Raw genomic sequence first — 8,392 nt, 5'->3', positions numbered from 1 at the left:
AGAGAGAGAGAGAGAGAGAGAGAGAGAGAGAGAGCGAACGCTTCATGCGTGCGCCGCTTTCATACTGCGAACGACTTTAGCCCGCTTCTGAAGCGGGATAACTTTAGCTCGGGATAAGTCGTTTCATACTGACGTTAGCTCGGGTCTGAAGCGGACCTGAACCACCTCCTGAGGTGGAATAACTTTAGCTCGGGCTAAGTGTTTTTCGACCTTTCATTTGGGGTCCGGACCTGAAGCGGGATAACCCCTAGTATGAATGGGGTAATGGGGGGGTTTGTGGGGGGAATTTAGAGCGAGCTAAAGTCGAGATACCTTTTCATACTGACGTTAGCTCGGGTCTGAAACGGACCTGACCACCCCTTAGAGCGGGATAACTTTAGCTCGAACTAAGGGTGTTTCGACCTTTCATACTGGGATTTATCCCGCTTCAGGTCCGGACCTGAAGCGGGATAAACCCCAGTGTGAAAGCGGCATTAGTTAACGCCTTCTCAGCCACTCATACCTGGGTCATACCTAGACCATGGTTATGCTATACCTGTGCACTGGGTGGCACTCCCTTAGCAATCAGCAACACACCTGCAGACATGCTTGCTCTCAAAGGTTCTCATCTGCATTTCTCCCAGTCATGTGAGCTGCAAACAAGCCCGAGTTACGCATGTCGCCAGCCAGCCAGCCCGCCACACTGATTTCAATGTAGTCACGGAGTGCATAATTATGTAGGCGTGGAGAGGAGAATCGAGTGGGAGGGTTAAGGAGTAAAGGCAGAGTCCCAGCGCTAGCCCACCCGCACACCCACGCGCGGCCCCTATATTGATACAGCATGACAGTGAGCATGTACAAATGTGGATTGTAGTAGTAGACTAGTACTAGTAGTAGTAGTAGTAGTAGTAGTAGTAGTAGTAGTAGTAGTAGTAGTAGTAGGCATGTCTGTCTGTCTGCCTGCCTGTTTGCCTTGTCTGTCTGCATGTCTGGCCTGCCTGTCTGCTGGCCTATCTGTTGCGTGATGTGATGTTGTCTGCAGTCTTCCAGTCCGTCGGCCTGCCTGCCTGCCGCCTGTCTGCCTGCCGTGCCTGCATGTCTGCCTGCCGCCCCGCCCTCGCCGCCGCCGCCTCGGCTGCTTCTGGTCTGGGTTCTCCCTTGCTGCCCGCTGCACTATCTTCTGGCCTCTTCCTGCCGTGCTCTATGCGCTTCTCCTGCCTCCTGCTGACCCGCGCTTGAATCCTCGCGCTCTTGCCTGCACTCCTACTCTCGTACTGCGGGAGCACATGCAGACCAGAAGTCGGAATGAGGATGCGGAGGCTGCAAGGAGCCAGGAAGAATGCCAAGAGTCGCACGGAGTAACGGAGAACGAGTGACGTTCCAGAAGGTGAACAGGGGAACGCAATGTGGACTACCATAACCTGCAGCAAAGGTCGAGAATATAGAGTGCTCACCGAGGACAGGGAGGAGTGCTTGAAAAGAACGGAGGAAGGGAGAAGGAAGAGTGGGAGCAATAGACGGAAAATCAGTCTGTCTCTTGAGAGAAATCTGCGGTAGCGAGAAAGGATCGTACCGTACGCCCTCGCGTTCGAGCATACAAAACACGTTAAGAAGCAGACGTGTAGCCCTCTGGGAAAAAACCACAGAGCAATCCTCCTGTACTACGCAGACGATACATAATACTCCTCCTTTCCTTCTCCTTCTTGCTCCTCCTCCTGCTTCCCTTCGCTCCTCCCCTTCTTCTCTCTTTCTTTCCTCATTCACCTCTTCTTCCTCCTCTTGCTCGTCCTCATTCTTTCCCCCTCACCTGCTCCTTTCTGTCTCTCAAGGATTGGCGCAGTGCGCAGCGCTCGTACAAATTTAGACGGAAATGTAGCTGCTTTCCCTCTGTTTTTCACGATTCCGCGAACCTAACCTAAACCGAGGGCAAGAGACAGTCGCTCTATCGGGCAATAAACATAGGGAAGCGAGCGAGCGATACGCCGACTGTATTTGTAAATGTGTTGCGTCAGGGTTACATCCCTCCCTGCTCACGAGCGCGCACTAGAGGCAGCGTAGGTGTATGTAGTGAGGATGTGGTGTGGTGTGGTGCGGTGTGGTGCGGTGTGGCTGTGGTGGCGGTGCGTGCCGGTCTGGCGGTGCGGTTTGGTGTGGTGGAGTGGTGTGGTGTGGTGTGGTGTATACACGCATAGGTGCCAAGTAGTCAGTCTTGACTTGCCCGTCACGGAATTATCACCTACGGGGACGGCCAGAACTTTTAATTAATCCAGCATTTATATCGCCATCATTAGACATGCTTTCCCTGCACAAGCCAGCACAACGAGACGAAGCTGGCATACATTGCGGGCAGGGCCAACAGGGCAAATAGATGGCGACATAGAACAGGGCAAGCAGGCAAGCAGCAAGTAGGCTGAAAACAGCCATGCAGTGCAAGAAGGCCAAGCCGGATCAGGCAGCAGAAAGACAGGCGAAGGCAGGCGGGCGGGAAGGCAAGCGGGCAGGCCGGCAGGCAGCGAGTGGCCTGCGTGCTGATATCTGTGATAAACTGTTCTGCCTAGCCTAGCCACACTGACGGCGTTTTTGCGGCGCTTTCTAGTTGCGTGCCAAAATCACCAGCTGAGTAATGCATCTATAAAATAGTAGATCGATAGGAGGGAAAAGATGGTAGAGATGAGAGAGCGAGAGAAAGAGCGGCGGAGCCATACAGTCCTACAACCTCATCTAGGAGACTCCACGGCCTAAGCAGCAGCAAGCAAGCATCAGCAGGCAGCAGCCCAGCCGTTGGTTGATTCCGCGGCTCACACTCCAACACCCTGCCTGTCGATCCAGCCATCCCGTTAGGAGCAGACACCAGTTAGAGTGCCACAACACCATGCGTTGACGTGCGGAACGCTCCGCGTGTTCACGTGCCATCCCGCAAGGTCAGGCGACACCGTGACACGGAAGTCTAAGTGTAGCCACTATGTGTTTCCAGGTGTGTGCCCCGCAGTCGATGTGAGATGCGGGAAAAGGTGATTCGGACTTCGTAGGATAGGCTTTGGTTGGGTTGGTGTTAGGGTTGTGGTTGGGGGCTAGCTTCAGGGTTTAAATGTTGGGATTCATAATTTCGGGTTAATTAGGATTGGTATCTAGGTTGGGATTGGTTTGAGGATTGGAATTTGGGGTCTGGCTTAAGCGCTTTGGGATCTGTCATTCAAGGTAACGGTTGGGTTTGGGTTATTGAACAACGTTAGGCGATGTGGTGCGACCCCGTCATGTCGAGGCGCTACGCCAGCTGGCAAGGCGACATTTGAAGATGACGCACAATCACTCCCATGATGGCGCCACATTTACCACGTAGCTGCCTTCCTCACGCTCGCCATCTCTTCAGACTTTTTCCCACCGCAAGCTCAACGCGCAAGGTAGCGAACGCCCGTCGCTTGTCTCTCTCTCTCTCTCGCTCTCTCTCTCTCTCTCACTCTGTCCCTCTCTCGCTCTCTCTCTCCCTCTCTCCATCTCTCTCTCTCAGCGGGCCATGCACGCACGCACGCACTCACACACACGCACTCACGCACGCACGCACGCACACACGTACACGCACGCACGCGCTCACATGTAACATATGAATGTGTGCTACGCAATCGCCCGCGCTCTACTGTGTATACAAAATCGGTATATACACCATAAATTCTATATCACGTACACACACAGAAGAGAGCGGGTGTGTGTTTGTATAATATGTAGAATCGGTACATATATACACTATATATCTAATATTATATACACCGAAGAAAGCGTGGGCTTGTGTATATACAAAATCAGTATATACATTATATATCTGATATTATATATAATATATACACGGGGAATATTATGCCACGGAGCAATCGGCGGTTTTGCGAGGACCATAAATCGTGCAAAGTTTATTCTGTGCTTTACGCCGGCGTGCGTGTGTGCGTGCGTGCGTGCGTGCGTGCGTGCGTGCGTGCGTATATTCGCTAATAGACTGAATTTCACGGCCACCTTTGCCGGAATAAATCGGTTTTTGCCGGGGAGAGAGAGAGGCCGGGAGCGAAAAGAACCTAGGCCAGCATAACTGCTAGCATGTAATAATAAATCTCTATATAATGTGCTCTAGTTGCTCGAATGTGCGACCGCGCGCTGAGGTGACTTTGGGCTCGTGTAAACAGTGCCAGCGGGCCTTGCTGCTGCAGTCGCTGTCGTCGCCCCCTCTCCCAACAGCAAAGCCGACCAACATGATTCGCATATAATTTAAATAAAGCCAAGAAGGCGAGTTCTAAGTTCTGAATTCCAGGCGTTTAACCAAGACAATCGCGGCGAACGAGCATCATCATGCAGTTCGCGATGCCCGGTGAAAAACACTCCCGCCCCTGCTGTGATGATCTCATGCTACTGCTGCTGCTGCTGCTGCTGCTGCTGCTGCTGCTACTGCTGCTACTACTGCTACTACTGCTACTACTGCTGCTGCTGCTACTGTTGCTACTACTGCGGCTGCTGCTGCTACTGCTGCTGCTACTACTGCGGCTGCTGCTGCTGCTGCTGCTGCTACTGCTACTGCTACTGCTACTATACTGCTGCTGCTGCTACTGCTGCTGCTGCTACTGCTGCTGCTGCTGCAGCTGCTGCTGCTACTGCTGCTGCTGCTGCTACTGCTGCTGCTACTGCTACTGCTGCAGCTGCTACTGCTGCTGCTACTGCTACTGCTGCTGCTGCTGCTGCTACTGCTACTGCTGCTACTGCTGCTGCTGCTGCTACTACTGCTGCTGCTGCGGCTACTGCTGCTGCTGCTACTGCTACTACTGCTGTTGCTGCTGCTGCTGCTACCACTGCTGAGCTGCTGCTGCTGCTGTTGCTACTGCTGCTGCTACTGCTGCTGCTGCTGCTGCTGCTGCTATTGCTGTAGCGTTGAATATCGTATTGTAGACAGTAGACGTAAGAGTTTGTATAAACGGTAAACAACTATAGGTTTATTCTAAGCACGAGCAATAACAGTGTATACACATACCAGCGATGGTCCAGGACTCTCCCGTTTCTCTCAAAACCCCTCTCTTTTAAGCTGTACGCGCCTACGTCGCGCGCTACAGGTTTCCTGATTTGTGGCCCGACTAATGATTAGGTTGGACTAGGTTATGACAAGGACAGGTTGGGACTGCTGCTGCTGCTGCTGCTTCTGCTGCTGCTGCTATTGCTGCTGCTGCTACTGCTGCTGCTGCTGCTGCTGCTACAACTACTGCTGCTGCTGCTGCTGCTTCTGCTGCTGCTGCTATTGCTGCTGCTGCTTCTGCTACTGCTGCTGCTGCTGCTGCTGCTGCTACAACTACTGCTGCTGCTGCTGCTGCTTCTGCTGCTGCGCAAGAGGTCTATTCTGTACGTGTACACACAGAACCGAATGATACTACTAACCAGCTACATGGAATTGGACCCTGTGCATGGGCTCCTGCTAAGGAGGACTGCGAACCAACTATTCGCTAGACAGGGAAAGAAGAGCGGAAAGCCTAAATCCTCCCAGAGAGGGTACTGCAAATCCACCAGCGCCTCCCGGGGAGGGCGGGGAAACACCTCCTCTTTGCTGTGAACATGAGGCAGCCGACAGCGGCGGCTACATGTAAATTAACATTGATTACTGTGTCAAAAACTGCGCGCCGCATTAAACACGGCAGCGAGTTTTTTTCCCGTTTTGTTTCTTGCGTTTTTCCGATGACCGAATGGTTCCGGTGGTTCAGGTTTATTTTGTCACCCGTCCCGCGTGCCAGTTGGCAGGGTTGTCTGTCTGTCTGCCTGCCTGGCTGCCTATCTGCCTGTCTGTCTGCATGTCTGCCTGTCTGTCTGCATGTCTGCCTGTCTGTCTGTCTGTCTGCCTGTCTGCCTGCCTGCCTGTCTGTCTGTCTGTCTGCCTGCTTGTCTGCCTTTCTGTCTGCCTGTCTGTCTGCATGTCTGTCTGTCTGCCTGCCTGTTTGCCTGTCTGTCTGCATGTCTGCCTGCCTGTCTGCTGGCCTATCTGTCTGCGTGTATGCCTGACTGTCTGTCTGCCAGTCTTCCAGTCCGTCGGCCTGCCTGCCTGCCCGCCTGTCTGCCTGCCTGCCTGCATGTCTGCCTGCCCGCCCGCCCGCCCGCCTGCCCGCCCGCCCGTCTGCCTACCTGCCTGCCTGCCTGCCTGCCTGCCTGCCTGCCTGCCTGCCTGCGTGCCTGTCTGCCTGCGTCCTATCTACGCGGGAGCAATGCAGACCAGAAGTCGGAAGAGGATGCGGAGGATGGAAGGAGCCAGGAAGAATGCAAGAGTCGAAAGGGAGTAACGGAGAAGAGTGGACGCAGAGGTGAACAGGGGAAGCAATGTGGATAACATAAACCAGGCAAGGTGCGAGAATATAGAGTGCCACGAGGAAGGGGAGGTGTGCTTAAAAGAAGGAGGAAGGGAAGGAGGAGTGGGAGCAAAGACGGAAAATCAGTCTGCCTCTGAGAGAAACTCGGAGCGAGAAGGACGTACAGTACGTCTCTCGCGTCGAGCACACAACACGTTTAAGAAAGCAGACGTGTAGCCCTCGTGGGAAAAAACGCAACAGAGTCGTTTGCTCCAGAGCATCCTCCTGTAATACCGCAAAAATACATAATACTCCTCCTTCTCCTTCTCCTTCTTCTCCTCCTCCTCTTCCTCTTTCGGCTCCTCCCCTTCTTCTCTCTTTCTTCCTCATTCACCTCTTCTTCCTCCTCTTGCTCGTCCTCATTCTCTTCCCCCTCACCCTCCTTTCTGTCTCTCAGTGATTGGGCGCAGTGCGCACGCCGTACAAATTAGACGAAATTAGCTGCTTTCCCCTCGTTTTTCACGATTCCGCGAACCTAACCCTATAAACCGAGCAGAGACAGCTCGCTCTATCGGGCAAAAACATAGGGACGAGCGAGCGAACGCCGACTGTATTTGTAAATGTTGCGCAGGGGTTACATCCCTCCCTGCTCACGAGCGAGCACCTAGAGGCAGCGTAGGTGTAGTGTAGTGAGATGTGGTGTGGTGTGGTGCGGTGTGGTGCGGTGTGGTGTGGTGCGGTGCGGTGCGGTGCGGTGCGGTTTGGTGTGGTGGAGTGGTGTGGTGTGGTGTGGTGTATACACGCATAGGTGCATAGTCAGTCTTGACTTGCCGTAACGGAATTATCACCTACGGGGACGGCACAGAACTTTAATTAACAGCATTTAATATCGCAATCATTAGACATCTTTACCCTGCACAAGCAGCACAACGAGACGAGCTGGCAAACATGCGGGCAGGGCCAGACAGGCAAATAGACAGACATTAGGACAGGGCAAGCAGGCAAGCAGGCAAGTAGGCTGACAAACAGGCATGCAGGCAAGAAGGCAAGCAGGACAGCAAGCAGAAAGACAGGCAAGGCAGGCGGGCGGGAAGGCAAGCGGGCAGGCAGGCAGGCAGCGAGTGGCCTGCGTGCTGATATACTGTGATAAACTGTTCTGCCTAGACTAGACACAGACGGCGTTTTTGCGGCGCTTTCTAGTGCGTGCCAAAATCACCAGCTGAGTAATATCTATAAATATAGATCGATAGGAGGGAGAGAGAGATAGAGAGCGAGAGAAAGAGCGGCGAAGCCATACAGTCTACAACCGCACTAGAGAGACTCCACGGCCTAGCAGCAGCAGCAGCAGCAGCAGCAGCAGCAGCCGGTTGGTTGATCCGCGGTCTCACACTCACCACCTGCTGTCGATCCAGCATCAGTTAGGAGCAAGACACCAGTTAGAGTGCCACACACCATGCGTTGACGTGCGAACGCCGCGTGTTCACGTGCCATCCCGCAAGGTCAGGCGACACCTGACACTGGGAAGTCAAGTGTACCACTATGTGTCCAGGTGTGTGACCATCCGCAGTCGGATGTGAGATGGCGGGGAAAAGGTGATCGGACTTGTTAGGGATAGGCTTTGAGTTGGGGTTGGTGTTAGGGTTGTGGTTGGGGCTAGGTCAGGGTAATGTTGGGATTAGAATTTGGGTTAAGTTAGGATTGGTATCAGGGTTGGGATTGGTTTGAGGATTGGAATTGGGGCTGTGCTTAAGGTTTGGATTGTCATTAAGGTAAAGGTTGGGTTTGGGTTAGTGAAAACGTTAGGGATGTGGTTGACGAACCGCATGTGAGGCGAACGTCAGCTGCAAGGCGACCATGTGAAGATGACGACAATCACTCCCAGATGGCGCCACATTACTTCACGTAGCTGCCTTCCTCCCCTCGCCATCTCTTCAGACTTTTCCCACCGCAAGCTAGCGGCAAGGTAGCGAACGCCCGGTCGCTTGTGCCGCTTTCATACTGCGAACGAATTTAGCCCGCTTCTGAAGCGGGATAACTTTAGCTCGGGATGTCGTTTTATACTGCTGAAGCGGGATAACTTTAGCTCGGGATAAGTCGTTTCATACTGACGTTAG

At 53.4% G+C, this 8,392-nt stretch overlaps 1 long non-coding RNA gene across 1 annotated transcript in view; it reads right to left on the bottom strand.

Annotated features, from left to right (window-relative positions):
• Positions 1-8,392, bottom strand: part of LOC106813010 — a 22,358-nt gene that overhangs the window by 5,223 nt on the left and 8,743 nt on the right. Inside the window, exon 2 of the long non-coding RNA XR_001394413.1 lies at positions 5,022-5,025. This is a non-coding gene — a long non-coding RNA (uncharacterized LOC106813010). The remainder of the gene's footprint in view (positions 1-5,021; positions 5,026-8,392) is intronic.

This window comes from Priapulus caudatus, unplaced genomic scaffold (assembly GCF_000485595.1).
Source record: "Priapulus caudatus unplaced genomic scaffold, Priapulus_caudatus-5.0.1 Scaffold714, whole genome shotgun sequence".
Lineage (NCBI taxonomy): Eukaryota > Metazoa > Priapulida > Priapulimorpha > Priapulimorphida > Priapulidae > Priapulus > Priapulus caudatus.
This window is presented reverse-complemented; position numbering and strand designations above follow the sequence as displayed.